The 16,651-nt window shown below is 40.2% G+C and overlaps 1 protein-coding gene across 1 annotated transcript in view; it reads right to left on the bottom strand.

Moving 5' to 3' along the window:
• Positions 1-16,651, bottom strand: part of LOC306976865 (inosine-uridine preferring nucleoside hydrolase) — a 194,459-nt gene that overhangs the window by 86,818 nt on the left and 90,990 nt on the right. The gene's annotated exons all lie outside the window — the stretch shown is intronic.

Here is a 16,651-nt window from a genome sequence, read left to right as displayed (position 1 = left end):
CAGCCCCTGTCCCACCAGCCAAACATGCATTGTCCTAATGAGGTTATGCAGCCCAAAGCGCGACACTTGTTTTTCCGCTTTTATGCTGTAGTGCCCTTCTTGATTTGAGGCTATTAAACTGCAGCAGCCCAGGCAAAGGCTCCCCTCTCCTCTGTGCCGGTTATACAACTCACATACCAGGCATGGCTGAGTTTTCAGAGGGCAAAGGTCATGAAATTCAAGTTGGGTAAAAGTAAGTAGTAGCTTTGGTCACAGGGTTCAAGGCAGTTTTCAACGAGGAGTCTGTTGATTGTTCTCATCCACTTTTCTCAAGTCAATATGATCTTTTTTTTCTCCTTTCATCGCCTTCCTTGTTTGTAAGGGGCACAAAATCAGCAAACCACCTCAGTGAGTTGGCAGATTTGAGCGCTGAATCTGATCTTTTTGCCGCAGCCAGCCACATTTCAACAAATAAACTAAGAAATGAAATTGGAAAGACAGAGATGTTGTTGGTTTTTGTTTAAAGAAACAGGCCACCGTTTTTCCATACTGAGATATGTTCTTACCTGAGCTTAGACGAGTTGATGCGTACTTGTCTGTTCTTTGTGTGTGCCCGTGGAAGAGCGTGGTCGCTTCTAACTTCACCCCCGTTTGGAGCTATAGGAATATGCTGGGAGAGGCTAAATGCTAACAACATCTTTGGTCTTTATGCGTGACTGAGCGCACGCACAAAAACCAGGTACGTATCAACTCGTCTAAGCTCAGGAAAGAAAATCTCAGTATGTAAAAACGGTGGCCTGTTCCTTTAAGTTTGGGTTCAATCAATTTATATTCTAGAGTAAATGTATTTAAATGTATGTAAATATTGATCATATTAATATTATAGTGTTCACTAGGGCTGGGACGATCTACTTTTGTCATGATCCGATACGTATCACGATACTAAGAGGCCGATATGATATGTTTACCTTAAAATGTGTAAAAAGTCATGTGTTCGAAGTTTATGAACCAAATGCCATGTGACATTTATTGAAGTGATTGAAAAGTGCTTTACCACAAAATGTATCAAAGTGCTATGTAACTGTGAAACAAAGGAGGGCATGATAAAAAAAATGCCTCCAAACACAAGTATTGAAAGCATTGCGATACTTGATAAAGTATTGATCCTTGGTTTTGCAGCACAAAGTATTGCGATCCGATCCTATATTTTTTCCGAACCCAAGTGATTACTAACTCAGAGTCAGTGCATTTTGTCGTCCACCCTTATTCACTTTGCCGTCTGACAAAGCTGTATAAGCGTCTGAAATATGGAATCTATACATTTACATGAGCAGCAAGGATGTCTACTGAGACAAACTAAAATTTTGAGTGGTGACAGCAGCTAAGAGTTTATGCCCATTTATCTCCAATTTCATGGCATGAAAATGGGAGGAAATATAGTGTATCGAAAAAAGGAACAGGCCACTGTTTTTTCATACTGAGATATTTTCTTACCTGAGCTTAGACGAGTTGATGTGTACCTGTCTGGTCTTTGTGCTTGCCCTCAGTCACGCAAAAAGACCAAGGGGAACTATATTGTGGGGGGAAATCTGGAAGTCTGGAAGAGCATTGGTCGCTTCTAACTTCACCCCGTTTGGGTCCGTTGGAATATGCTGGGAGAGGTTAAATGCTTTTGCGTGACTGAGCACACGCACACAGACCAGACAGGTACCCATCAACTCGTCTAAGCTCTGGTAAGAACATATCTCAGTATGGAAAAACGTTGGCCTGCACTACAAAAAGAATAAATATCAAGCATTGGCTTAAATGACTTAAATTGAGGAAATACATCTTGTTTTGAGGGGGTTTTCACTCATTTAGACCTTTTTCCTGATCTGACCAAGATTATTTTGCTAGTTTGATGACATTTCAGACTAGTTCTATGGTAAATATCGCTTGTAATAAGAAAGTAAAACTGCCAATGGGACAAGACCATTTTTCTTACCCCATTGGCAGAGAAACGTACTTGAAAAAACGGCATGTATTGAAACGAGTCAGAAACATCTCAGAGCAAGTGAAATAATCTAGGTCAAATGCCCAACTAAGTCTTAACTAGTCAAAATAACAAAAAATAGGATTATTATGCTCAAATTGAGACTTCTAAACTAATCTAGTAAACTTTTTGCAGTGTGTTCTTTTCAAGACTCCTTGCTTTGACCTTCTTCAGCCATTGTGTCTCTGGGCAAGACACTTCACTTGAGTAATACATTCACACTAAAGCTGCATCAACTCCTCTTTCACATCCTGGCAGAGCACTTGACTAAAGCCCCGTCTTCAACTGTTACAAAGAAAAACGGTTGGATTATCATGATAAATGTGTTATAATTTCACATTTACTTGTATTAATGATTTCCAATGTGGAACTGTACGGCATAATGATTTTTTTTTCCTACTCTTAATCCTTTGACATTTACTGTACGGCATAATGACAACAACAGTGCGGTGTGAATAAAAGCATCCCGTGTTTCTCGCCGATGATAACTTCTCTGAGTCACAAGATGTCAGCTTTGCACAGACGAGACGCACAGGGACATTTGTCTTTGGGCCGCATCTGGAGACCTATAATTTGCATAGAGACTTCATTTTGGTCAGACGTAATGAATGAGTCTGCTCTCACACAAACAAACTGCTCTGACTTCAAATGTGCCGCTGCGAGACTAAATATTTTATATCACATATTAATAAAGAAGATTAACTTTCGGTCTGTCTGTTTGAAAAACAAACAGGGCCTTTCAATCCTGGCAAACAACAGCTGAGAAATTCAGTCCAGATCCCCGATTAATTGTGTTTGAAGCAAGAACGCAATTATAGTGGTTGCAATTCACAAATGCTGTAATTATTTAGGTAAGATACGGCTATGTCCACTGCAAGCAGCCAAATATTTTGTTTCCATGGAGTCTTGTTCTGCATAAAACGTGCTTAGGTAAGGGAAGTTTGTAGAGCACAATTCATACACAATGTAATTCAAAGTGCTTGTGCTTAGATGTCACCATACATGTTCTGAAAGGCAAATGATTCTTCGTTTAGTATCGATAATATTTTCTTCTGTCAAAAGGTAATGCTCCCCATACAGGCCACTGTTTTTCCATACTGAGCTATGTTCTTACCTGAACCTAGACGAGCGGGGTTGCTTCTAACTTCACCAAGTTTGGAGCTACAGGAATACATTGGGAGAGGCCAAATGCTAACAACATCTTTGGTCGTTTTGACTGAGCGCACGCACAAAGACCAGACAGGTACACATCAACTCGTCTAAGCTCAGGTAAGAACTTATCTCAGTATGAAAAAATGGTGGCCTGTTCCTTTGAAATGTGCATTGTATACTGACTTTCACAAAGTTTATCTTCAGCTCTTAACCCTCGCCTTAAAGGAATAGGCCACCGTTTTTACATACTGATATATGCTCTTACCTCACTTTAGACGTGTTAATATATCCCCGTCTGGTCTTTGTCCGTGCGCTCTGCCAGGCAAACGGAGCACATACGCAGCCTCTCCCACATGTCATATAGCTCCAAAAAAGCTCACGATAGAAGCTACCACGCTCTTCCACGTGTTCCCTATTTAAATAAAGTTACGTGAAGTGTTTTCATGCGAAGTATATTTACACAGAAATGTAACGTGTCGATTTTATAAGCAGATAAAAAGGGGGACTATATTGTGAGGCGTAATGATACGAGGAGTAAAACGTCCGCGCAGTAACTCCTAAAGGTTATTGACGGAAGTGAGCGGGGGAAGTCTTTAGGAGTTACTGCGCGGACGTTTTGCTCCTCGTATCATTACGCCTCACAATATAGTCCCCCTTTTTATCTGCTTATAAAATCGACATGTTACATTTCTGTGTAAATATACTTGGCATGAAAACACTTCACGTAACTTTATTTAAATAGGGAACACGTGGAAGAGCTTGGGAGCTTCTATCGTGAGCTTTTTTGGAGCTATGTGACATGTGGGAGAGGCTGCGTATGTGCTCCGTTTGCGTGACAGAGCGCACGGACAAAGACCAGACGGGGATATATTAACACGTCTAAAGTGAGGTAAGAGCATATATCAGTATGTAAAAACGGTGGCCTATTCCTTTAACTGAACACATTTTCTCCAGTTCAGCCTTAACCAAATCGAAAAGTTCCTTGACTGGAGAGCTATAGGCCAGTGTAACGTCTCATTTGAAAGCTAAGACCAGCGAAACGGATCCAAACAGATCTTTTTCCTCATTGTCACTTTTTTTTACTTTATTTCATTGCATTTTTGCCACTTTTTCCATTGATTTTTATCCCTTTTTTGTTGCATTTTCAACACTTTTTCCATTGCTTTTTCTGTCATTTATTGCCGCTTCTTTGTCACATTTTTGTCTTTGTTTTTAATTGATTTTTATGCTTTTTTTGCTGTTGTTTTTGTCTAATTATTTGTTGCTATTTTGATGCTTTTTTCAAGAAGCTTTAAGATAGATAGATAGTAAATTCTGATTTGTCACATGATCATTTTCCAAAAGGTTACAAACAGGCATGTGAGCATTAGCAACTGCAGCGTCATCAGCAGCACTTCCCGTCGACACTGACCGCTGTGAGTGGGCAGGACTTATCTGCTTAAAGGTGATGTCACTATATGAGACGATCCAAGGGCGTATGTATAGGACAGCCAGTAAAGTGCCTAGCTATATTATTATTATACTGTCGTTTTTAATCATTCACATTATCAAATTCACAAACATATTCATTACAGAAGAACAGTGTAATGGACAGCAAATGAATTACCCGTATGCTTTCTTCACCAGCTCTTAACACTTGTACATTTGTAATTTAGATTTAGTTTAGTTTTCTTTGGCCATTTGCCGCATTGAAAAGCTTGTAAGCCTCTTTTTTAATATCTATTCAGGGGGATAGGAAAAGAAATGACCTGGATTTAGCGCATTCACTATATCTGAATAATAAAAAAATGTAATTAAAATGATCTTGTTACGCAAATTGGTCAGAGCCTAATCTCCATTTCGTCGGGCGAACACATTATTCTAGAGGTAATGGATGCTGCCGCGTTTCGCAGCAGTTCAGTGATGACTCAGTGGCCTGCAATGTTGTACAGGAACACAGAGTACGAAGATAATAGACCTACACAATGTACTGTCAGCCTGACATTCTGACATTGAAAATCTGCTGAAACAGGTTGGTAAATACTTTCGACTTTTAAGTGGAGTTTCTCATTTTGCTTATTCCGGAGGATCACACGAGCGCCGCCATGAATTGTTCACCTCCTATTAGTTTACACAGGACTGGAGAAGTGGAGATCAAATCAGGTACTACACGGACACAAAGCCTACAACGGCCGCCTCCCCCGCTCGCTGAATGGTAGGTTGAAATTCAACCGATGTAACGCGGCCACTGAGATCAGACCCAGACGTGCATCTAGGGAAATTATAATTGACCGGAGTTTACGGATGGCTAAGGCCAGGCTAGCTTGTTGGTTCAAGTTGGTTCGCACAAACAGGAGGACCCACATATCTCCTATTTTGAAACAGCTTCATTGGCTGCCAGTGTCCTTTAGGATCAAGTTTAAAACTCTGGTTCTAGCCTTCAGAGCCGTGCATGGTCAGGCTCCTTCTTATATCAGTGCTCTGGTCCAGCCTTACACCCTTACACCACCCTCTGAGGTCTGTGGATCAGAATCTGCTAAAGGTTCCACGTACGAGTTTTCGTACTAGAGGTGACCGATCCTTCCAGGCTGTTGCTCCCAGGCTCTGGAATGATCTTCCGCCCTCTTTGCGCTGTATTGACTCTGTTGATTCTTTCAAAAGCGAACTTAAGACACATTTATTTGTTCAAGCTTTTAATTAGCTACTTTTGGGCTGCTATGATTTCTGTGTTGTTTTGACCCCTTTTTTATATTGTAATGTTATTTCTGCTTTTAACTGTGTTGTGAAGCACTTTGTGGCCTTTGTCTGTGAAAGGTGCTATATAAATAAAGATTACTTACTTACTTACTTACTAAGTTAACATTGGACATTTTTTACACAAATCAATCGAATAAACATCAGATTTTTGCAGCAAACACTTCCCAGCTTAATGAACTGACTTTACCGGAAGTGTCAATACAAAGCAAGTGCCGATCCACAGCAAAAAGAGGCAAAAGTGAGCGGGGCAGAATGAGGTGAGCACATGTACATATGTTGTTGAATATCCTGTTGCTTCTCATTCAGTAAGTGTTGGTACATTTGGCTTTCTTTGGTAAATTAGGCACATATCGTCAGCCTTCAATTATAACTTTCCTAATTTCGAGATGTTTGTTTCATTTTACTCTTCTGCAAAACAATACAAATGAAAAAAGTTGAATGGATTGACTCTAATTTTTTAGCGACAACAGCTGCAAGTGACTGTATCATTTGGATTTCTTTTGGTGCGATGGAGCCAGCCCGCACTTCCAAAGAAGCAGTAAATCGTGCTTCTTCCTGCAAACGCGTCCAAAATCAGCCAAAATCATGTTAAAAACAGCTGTAATTTTGTGAAAAATTGGAAAATCTTAACCATTTTTTAAGATTTCCCATTGGCTAGTGCTCCCACGACACTCTCACGGGGGACGGGGAGCAGCTGCGGCGTTTCAACATGGCTGCCAGAGATAGTGAGGGGCCAGGACTGAATGTGCGTCTCTGTCCGGTGCAATGAGAAGCAGATGTGGAGAGAGGCTCCAAATATTTACCTTCAGAGGACATGGCATGAGCGCACGTGTCGTCTTTGCTCTGAACCACGTGAATCCGCCGCCCGGCCTGTCTCTATATCGTTTCACTAAATGAGTTTACGGACAAGATTCACTTAAGCTGATATGACGGTATTGACTCCGCTGAGATCCTCTTTGATTTAGGGACGTCTCACTCCGTCATGCTGTGGTGGAAGGGACTTACAGTCAACGAAATCCTTTTTGGTTGTTTTTGACCAACATTACTGTCAGGAGTCAGGAGTGTCCAAACACAGGGACAACATGCAGACAACCCAAGTCTATAGAAAGTTGATTGTAGTTATGGTCTTTAGCAAACCACAGCAAACCGGCTGCCTCCGATTGTGTGTGGCGGTAGTTCTACCCACCAGGGTGTCCACGAGGCATTCAAAGTCCTTAAAGAAGTTCTTATTGTGCAAAACCTAGCTTTTTAAATTTTTTTACCATGTTACAACGTCAAAAACTCACGTGGAGCTGTGTTTTGAGCCACTGGCACATCTTGGAGTAATCTTTGAATCTTCCTGAGGTCCTAAGTATCCAGGAAACACATCTCGATCTCTTACTCATGTTAATCCTCAAGTTGCAAAAGTAAAAACACTCAGCTTAGCTTCACTACAGCCTCACAGCCTAAATTTTGTGTGAAAATCAGGAAGTGAAACTACTTAATATTTTGTGTCAGCTGTTTTAGATCAATATTGCGTTTTCGAACCAATCAAGTGTAAGCTGCTGATAAAGATGTGTTTGAGATTGCTACCAAATACCTGCTAAAAGCAAATTACTCCTTCTTTAAATGATTTGTGCCAAAGTTAAAGGAACAGGTCATCGTTTTTACATACTGAGATATGTTCTTACCTGAGCTTAGACGAGTTGATGCGTACCTGTCTGGTCTTTGTGCGTGCGCTCAGTCACGCACAAAGACCAAAGATGCATTTGGCCTCTCCCAGCATATTCCTATAGCTCCAAACGGGGTGAAGTTCGAAGCGACCAAGCTCTTCCACGGGCACAAAGACCAGACAGGTACGTATCAACTCGTCTAAGCTCAGCTAAGAACATATCTGAGTATGGAATAACGGTGGCCTGTTCCTTTAAGGCCTTAAAGTTTAAACTTGGATTCAAACTGGCGTTGAATCTTTAAAGTATCTCTAAAATGTCTCATTAAATAATGACATTGTTCAACATCATTTGTCATGAAAACACAAAGATTATGGTGTACAACAGTTTTGGCCTCATAGTAGTAGCAGTAGTTTATTTGAGAAATTTACATTCATATTTTACACGATCACATCATGACACAGAAATTAAAACTCAAAAGAAGTATAGGCCTAAGCAAGAAAGCTTACAAGCGCCTACCCCATATTCAAACTGATTAACTTTCATGCATTTCAGAATAGTGCAAGTGAGGACCAATACAGAACATATCAGACTGTCCTTTCAATAGGAAAGAGTCCTCAAAAGGCTCCACAACGCTGATACGCATGTGTCCAGCTGCTTTATTATTAGCAGCATCTTGAGTTCATACAATTTAAGGCGAGACACTGCAGGTGAATAGAAATAAAATGTATATTAACAGATATTCATTTGAACCTTTTGCTGTAGATCACTGGCAAAAATGTGAGAAAAAAATCCAATGCAAGTTTTCTGTCATTTTATCTTTTCATAAGAACAAGGTGTTTTATGCCTAAAAATGCCCCAAATTTCCCATTTTTTCGGCAACGAAATCTGAATAATGGACAGAGCTACATTCAAATTTATGGTTTCATTTTATTGATAAATGAGTTACCAAGACTTTTTCAGAGGGGATTTTGGATTTCTTGTTTAGTTTTAAAATAAGCTGTTTTTTAGTGGAAAATTTGTAAAAATGTAATTTTCGCCTTATTTTTTGACATTCAAAACTCAATAAATGGGGCTTAGGGATTAAATAATAAAAAATCCCTCTGAAAAAATCTTCCAAATATTGTTCAGTCCAAGGCTGGAAAATGTGAAGTCTTTAGGTCCAACTGACGTGGACATAGTGTCGCCACAATGACAGAAAAATGTGTTTTGAGAAAAAGGCCCTTGAAATTGTGTTCTCCCATATAAGTCTATGGGGGAACATTGACTCAGTGCAATATTTAAACATGTTATTGTGAAGATTAGGCATATTTTCTGTTTCCGGGTGAAAGCTTGTATGTATATTTGACCCAAAACCTGAACACTGAAAAAATTGAGTTTTGCCTGTAGTGTCTCTCCCCTTAACATTACATTATCAATTCCTGAGTTATCCAGGTTCAAAACACTGTATTGTAAGAAGATCGTCACACCCAGGCACATGCACAGCCAGAGCATGTTCCTGTTTACGTACAGGTAATAAGAGAAAAAGAAGTTCATATGTTCCTTTTTTCATAACCGGGCAAACAGGCAGCCTTCTAAACTGGCTCTGTGTGTCTAAATTTTGCCTATGTTGTATTCAAAAGAAGCCAATTTTCACATTTTACAATTTTTCCTTCTTGCACTGTTTGATGGGAAGTTTAAACATCTTTAAAAAATTTGAAATGCACACACCAGGTTGCTGAGACCTCATTGCAAATTTATGAAGTCACGAACATCAACCCAAACCTGTGTGTGTATTCGGAGTATTTCTCAGTCACTTCTCTCATGAAGGTGTTGACGGCCCTCGACGTCCAGGTGCCAACAGCGGGGCTCCAAATAGCACCTTTTATAAATAAACTAACTATTAATACTTTCTGCTCCATTGGACTTCAGTGGGCCTCCCCTCGCAGTGACACATATTTCCCAAACATGAGCCAGGGCCTATATTTAGCTGCTTTGAGGACGATCTCTAGTGGGATGAGATTTGTACACTTGAATGAATTCTATCTGCTCCGGTCGCGGTCGAAGGAAAGCTCCACTTAGGCTGAACTGATGACTCCTTTAGATAGATGAAGGATGTGTGCGCTTTGTGAAATCAGATGATGCGCTCCATCTCCTGTTTGTTGTTGTGACATTTTGCAAATAACAAGTAAAAGTTTGTGGAGGATAATTAAGTAGCTCGGAAAATCAATGTGTATATTATATCAGCTGTTTGCACTGCGTTAGGACGGCCGCCAGGGTGAACAAAAGCAGAAGTTACAGTGTTTATACTTGGGCTATTTCATTGGACTTGCATCAAACCAGGACAAGCTTTGAAGCCGACTCAAATGTGGGTTAAGTTAAAGTTTAATGCCGCACGGGGCAAAACAGTGTGAGCACAGCACCCGGGATTAGAGATATTTGCATGACTCTGTGTTTAAGTTACAATAGTTAGTTATCTACGTATATCCATATCTATATAACAATAATATGGTCATAAAATCTACAGCCCACAAAACTGCGGCTTGGGTAAATAGCCCAAGTCAAATTTCCTACCTCTGGGACAATAACGTTTATCTTGACTGATCTTGAGATGTGAAAATTTGATAGAAGAACTTAGTTTATTAGTCTGTATCTGAAACATTTGCAGCACAATCCGAAACTGCAAAACAAAGGCCTATATTTACACGTCAGCCTTGCTTTGAGGCAAAAATAAAATAAACCTATAGATTGCAGAAGATGCTGAACCTCTTAACCCCCACGTGAACCGAGCACATTTTCTCCAGTTTGGCTTTACCCAAATCTAAAAGCCTCTTGAAAAAAGTGTCAAAATGGCGACACAAACGAGGATGAAAACTCAACAAAGACATCACAAAAAAGCAACAAAAAAGCAATGAGAAGAAACGACATAAAAGGTTGAGACAACGCAGCAACAATGCAAGGAAAAAGATCCATTTAGATCAGTTTTGTAGGTTTTAGCTTTCAAATGAGGCCTATTGGTTGCTGAGGGTCAGTGGGAGGCAGGAGCCAGTTGTTCCTATTAAATGCATTACACTTTCACAAGTCGTATCTAAAAAGAAAATTTATGAATTGCAAAAATTATCAATAATATCAGTCACTGGGTCCATGATCTCTGACTGTACGAGACCAAATATGTCCTCAAAAACCACATTTTTTTATCTCTATATCATCTATATCATTCTAGGTCTTTAGAACGCTGTGATGTCACCTGAAACCCAGCAGTAGGCTTTTAGATTTGGGTAAAGCTGAACTGGAGAAAATGCATTTGGTTAAAGGAATAGGCCACCGTTTTTACATATGTTCTTACCTTAGCTTAGATGAGTCCATTTGTACCTGTCTGGTCTTCACGCGTGCCCTCAATCACGTAAACACAGCACAGACGGTGTTAGCATTTAGCCTCTCGTCCTCTCCTCTATAGCTCCAAAGCTACCAAGCTCTTCCGTTTTCCCTGTTTAAATATGGTTACGTGAAGTGTTACACGATCCAAGTATAGTTACACAAATATAAACAATGTGGATTTTCTAAGTGGATAAAAAGGGGAACTATATTGTAAGGCGTAATAATACCAGGAGTACTTTGACATCCGCGCAGTAATATCTCCACTCCTGTTATTATTACGCCTTACACATAGTTTCATTTTGTGTAATTATACTTTATAGTCTAAGGCAAGGCAAGGCAAGTTTATTTGTAGAGCACAATTCATACACAAGGCAATTCAAAGTGCTTCACAGTTAAAGCAGCATAAAATATAAGAAAAACAAACAAAATCAATACAAACATCAACATACAATTAATCAATTACAATAAGAGGCAAGAGTGTAGATAAGGTACTTTCAGTTATATGCATTTTTAAGTCTTGTTTGGATTTGCTCTGTCTTGAATACTTCACATAACCATATTTAAATAGGGAAAACGTGGAAGAGCTTGGTAGCTTCTATCTTCACCTCGCTTGGAGCTATAGAGGAGAGGAGGAGAGGCTAAATGCTAACGCCGTCTGTGCTGTGTTTACGTGACTGAGGGCTCACAGGTACAAATGAACTCGTCTAAGCTAAGGTAAGAACATATCTCAGTATGTAAAAACAGTGGCCTGTTCGTTTAGGGCGGGGGTTTAGTGACCTGTGACTCACTTGGGTGTCAAAAACATTGCGAAAATGTATTTCCGCATTTGTGATGAGTATCCTTTTTTGCCTTTTATAGTTGCTTCTATTTATCACCATTACTTTAGATATTTTTAACTCAGCGGACATACACATTATTCACCCCTGTCATTTTTATGCTGAAGCTGTCCCAAATATTGCATTAGCATCATGACAAAGCACCCACACCTGCGCTCACGGTTGGAGGACGTCAGTGTGTAATAATAAATACTGTGAGTCTCAGGGCAATCAGCTGTTTCACACCCGAGCGGAGAGGAAGGGGGGGGTGGCGTGATGTGCTCTGGTGCTACCTATCATTACTGAGGCTTATGCTAAATATTAATAGCATGTGGGCAATCAGTGGAGACCGATCAGCCAGAAATACTTTGTTCATAACAGCGTTGTGTAACTGATGGCCCTCTGCAGCTGCAAATGTCACTAATTATGATTATTAACTCTGAGACATTGCTGCGATCAGTCTTTCTCTACAGACAATCCTTTGCTTTGTTGTTGGGGCAGAGTGTGTTTAAGACTCATGCATCTGTGAAAGTTAAACAAATATTTAGAAGAATTCATTGAACGGAATCAGCCTTCTTTTAATATGAATGTTTTGAGGGTTAAAAGTCATTGAATGAAAAGGTTCCAAAATTAAGGCCCTAAAGAGACTAGATGCTAGTTGGTCATTTTATACTCACTACTGCCACCTCAGGTCATTCATGTAACTGCAGCTTCTACATTAAGCTCATGCATGACGGCAATTCGGACCCGAAGTAACAACTCTTTGAGTGACAGTGCAGGATTTTGGAGGCAGTTGTGGTGAACAGGTCTGAGCTCATTCTACACATTAGGACATGGCTGGAACATGTTGAAGAGACGCCTCCGAGCTTTCGTCACCAGCCGAGTAACCAACCACTGCTCCTCAGCAGAACCCCCTCCCCACTGATGCCACAGACAGCGTGTGGAGGGGGCGTGTCTGAAAGAGTCAGAGGTTCTTAAAGAGACAGAGGCCTATTTCAAGACATTCACTACAGCCATTTTGAGAGAGCAATTTTATACAAGGCAGTTATTCTAATTTACTGCATTTACAGACCAACAGAAGGTTTCGTCATCATTGTAGTGTGCTATAGACTGGTGCTATGTGATTGAAAAAAGCATAATACACCCTCTTTAAATTGGATTAAAACTGACATTTAATGTCAATTTATCGGAAAATTGTGACACTGATCAAAGGTTTTTACTGTGTAAGTTCATCAAAAAATATGAGCAGTTTTGGCTCAAATTTACCTTTCCTGTTTTTTATGAAATGTTTGCAAACCTTAAAGGAACAGGCCACCATTTTTACATGCTGGGATATGTTCTTGCCTGAGCTTAGACGAGTTGATACGTACCTGTCTGGTCTTTGTGCGTGCGCTCAGTCACGCACAAAGGACCAAAGATGTTGTTAGCATTTAGCCTCTCCCAGTACATTCCTATAGCTCCAAACGGGGTGAAGTTAGAAGCGACTCTTCCACGGGCACAAAGACCAGACAGGTACGAATCAACTTGTCTAAGCTCAGACATACAACATATCTCAGTATGTAAAAATGGTGGCCTGTTCCTTTAAGGTGGGGGTTAAGACATTAACTGAACATTAGTGGGTAGGACATATATCTTTCTCAGTCTTAATAATAATGCCCAAAGTATTGCATTAGTGAATTGATAAAACTTCAGCTGACAGCAGCACATTTCGCGACAGTTAATTGATTAAACCATATCAATGTTTCAACAACTGGGCGCCAGTCGCATTGTTAATGTGTCTGCTTCAAGACCGTCTGAACAGGAAGATGGAAATCAAGTAAAATATGTACAAATATAGTCTTTGTTTGCATTCACAGGAGGTGGAGGAGGTTGTCATCATTTCAGCGCTCCAGTTGCCTTCACTATTTGCAAATCATGTCCATCACTTGTTTTCCATAAATAGACAAATATCAAGTGAATAAATGTAAACTACCAAGACTACGGCGTCCCAAAAGTATAAGAGCCAAAAACAAAAACAAAAAAAGCGTATTGTTTTGGACCTTTAATTATACTGCGACTTACTTTTCAAAACACCGTAACTCATTGGTGTGCTCTACTTCACAGAATACTTTTAAAGCCCATAAAACTGCAGTAGTGTCTGTGAGGGGGCAAAAATAACTGTGTGGTGAAACTTTAACTCTTTTTTGGATAGCTACATTTGGAGCAGAGCGTCAGGGTAACAGATACTGTGTGTTGGCAAAATGAGATGCACATGGTTACAACTGATGATGTAGCCATGTGTCTTGTTGCTGCATGCGTTTAAAAATGTTAAAATTATGTATTTTCCTCCCACTACATGTTCCAGCAATGTCCTAATAGAATAGAATGAGCCCATCCCTGTTCACCACAACTGCCTTTAAAATCCTGCGCTGTCACTCAAAAAGTTGTTACTTTGGGTCTGAAGTGCCGTCATGCACGAGCTTAAGAAGGTGCAGTTACACGTATGACCTGAGGTGGCAGTAGTGAGCATGAAATGGCTAACTTGCATCTAGCCCCTTTAAGTTAACATTGTGTGTTTTGGCCATAGACTGTGAACACATAGATGTAGCATCGCTGTTAGCTACGGGAAGCCAACCAGGAAGTGAGGGCAGGTTCCTAAAGTTCCTGAAACTTTTGTCCCAGTTTCAATCATTATCAAACAAAGGATTGTCATACTTACTTTCATATGTTTGCGCTATATCATCCAATTTTTTGTTTTTGATATATGAGCTGGCTCCAAAAACGCAGCAAATTGTTAGCATGAACGAGCTTCTGTTAGCCCGCGCTAAACTCAATGGGGGAGCAATTCTTACGTAGTCTATCGCTTTTCTACAGTCTATGTTTTGGCTTAATATTTTGGTGATCACTGCTTAGTCACTGTTCATAAGTTGAGGTGTCATAAGTGGGAGTGTGCCTTGTCCTAATGCAGATAAAAGGAAATAATTAATGTGGTGTTGCTCATTATTTCTACTGTCACTGTGCCTTTTTGTCCATTTCAAATTGCAACAGGATGGAGGAGGCAATATCCTGCAGCTGTCGTTTAGGCTACAAGATTGTTCACAATTTACAATTATGAGTGATTCAATGTTCGCTGCAGACAATAGATAATTCTCTCATGAGTCAAATTATGCACAGTGAACTGAATCTGATTCAAAAGTAAATTGCACATCTAAAGACTACAATGCCAGAGCAAGTAGAATAAAATACAACAATTACTTCATTACATGTGGTCTGTTGGTGAAACTAAAATAATGTGTGTTTATTGTGAGCAGAGTCTGAACAGTTGGAGCATGTTTGGTGTGACTGGTGTTTATTTATGTTGCAGCATTTTGCCACAGTTTAGCTGCTGTTGTAGTGAAGCAAAATAAACACTGGAATGTCCCACAGTGTGACTTTAAAAGTGCACTATGCAACTTTTTATATGAAAATATATATATATATATATCGGAATATTTGTGCACATTTGACCTTTTAATGACTTGGTGGCGTTATGGGTGCAGCGTGGCACCTTTGCTTTCCCTGTCACAGTGGCCTCTATGACGCTCCAGGATCAATTGTTTTTAGGGGTTCGTACCAGAAACGGGCCAGAAACCCAAAAACAATTGCTTCTGGAGCGTCATATAGGCCACTGTGAGGGAAAGGAAAAGTGCCATGCTGTGCCCATAACGCCACAGAGTCACTAAAAGGTCAAATATGTACAAATATCAAGTCTTGTTTTCTCACATAAAAAGTTACATAGTGCACCTTTAAAGGAATAGGCCACCGTTTTTATATACTAAGATATGTTCTTACCTAACCTTAGTCGAGTTAATATATCCCTGTCTGGTCTTTGTCCGTGCGCTCTGTCACGCAAACGCAGCACATACGCAGCCTCTCCCACATGTCATATAGCTCCAAAAAAGCTCACGATAGAAGCTACCAAGCTCTTCCACGTGTTCCCTATTTAAATAAAGTTACGTGAAGTGTTTTCATGCGAAGTATATTTACACAGAAATGTAACATGTTGATTTTATAAGCAGATAAAAAGGGGGACTATATTGTGAGGCGTAATGATACAGGAGCACAACGTCCGCGCAGTAACTCCTAAAGACTTCCCCCGCTCACTTCCGTCAATAGAAGCTGCGTGACTTGTACAGAGCCTTTTACAACAAGCAGAAGATATATTTTCGGAAAGTGCTCGCGCATTCCTACCTCATGGTATAGGTCCTGAGTCCTGTGTCGTCGTCCGGGGTGAGTTGGAAATCTGTGAAACATTACTACACTATATACTTTCTGCTTGTTATCACAGCCCGGCACGATGCACGTAAAAGGCATTGTTCACAAGTTATCGACGCTTCTTCAACTGTTCTCTGCGAGCTCTCTACAAGTCACGCAGCTTCTATTGACGGAAGTGAGCGGGGGAAGTCTTTAGGAGTTACTGCGCGGACGCTGTGCTCCTCGTCTCATTACGCCTCACAATATAGTACCCCTTTTTATCTGCTTATAAAATCGACATGTTATATTTCTGTGTAAATATACTTCGCATGAAAACACTTCACTTAACTTTATTTAAATAGGGAACACGTGGAAGAGCTTGGTAGCTTCTATCGTGAGCTTTTTTGGAGCTATATGACATGTGGGAGAGGCTGCGTATGTGCTGCGTTTGCGTGACAGAGCGCACGGACAAAGACCAGACGGGTATATATTAACTCGACTAAGGTTAGGTAAGAACATATCTTAGTATGTAAAAACGGTGGCCTATTCCTTATAGTTACAAAAAAATGCGAATCACCCAGTGTAACAAGCTCTTCCCATGGACACACTTACACCAGCCTTATGCAATGCAAATTCACCAAACCACCGCACGTTTGGTTTTAATTAGCTCTATTTACAAAGTCCACCACGTGATAAACACTTAACAACTGTATTATTTC

Source organism: Gobius niger (genome assembly GCF_951799975.1).
Source record: "Gobius niger genome assembly, chromosome: 17".
Classification (NCBI taxonomy): domain Eukaryota; kingdom Metazoa; phylum Chordata; class Actinopteri; order Gobiiformes; family Gobiidae; genus Gobius; species Gobius niger.
The sequence above is the reverse complement of the archived record's forward strand: the minus strand, read 5'-3'. Positions and strand labels throughout refer to the sequence as shown.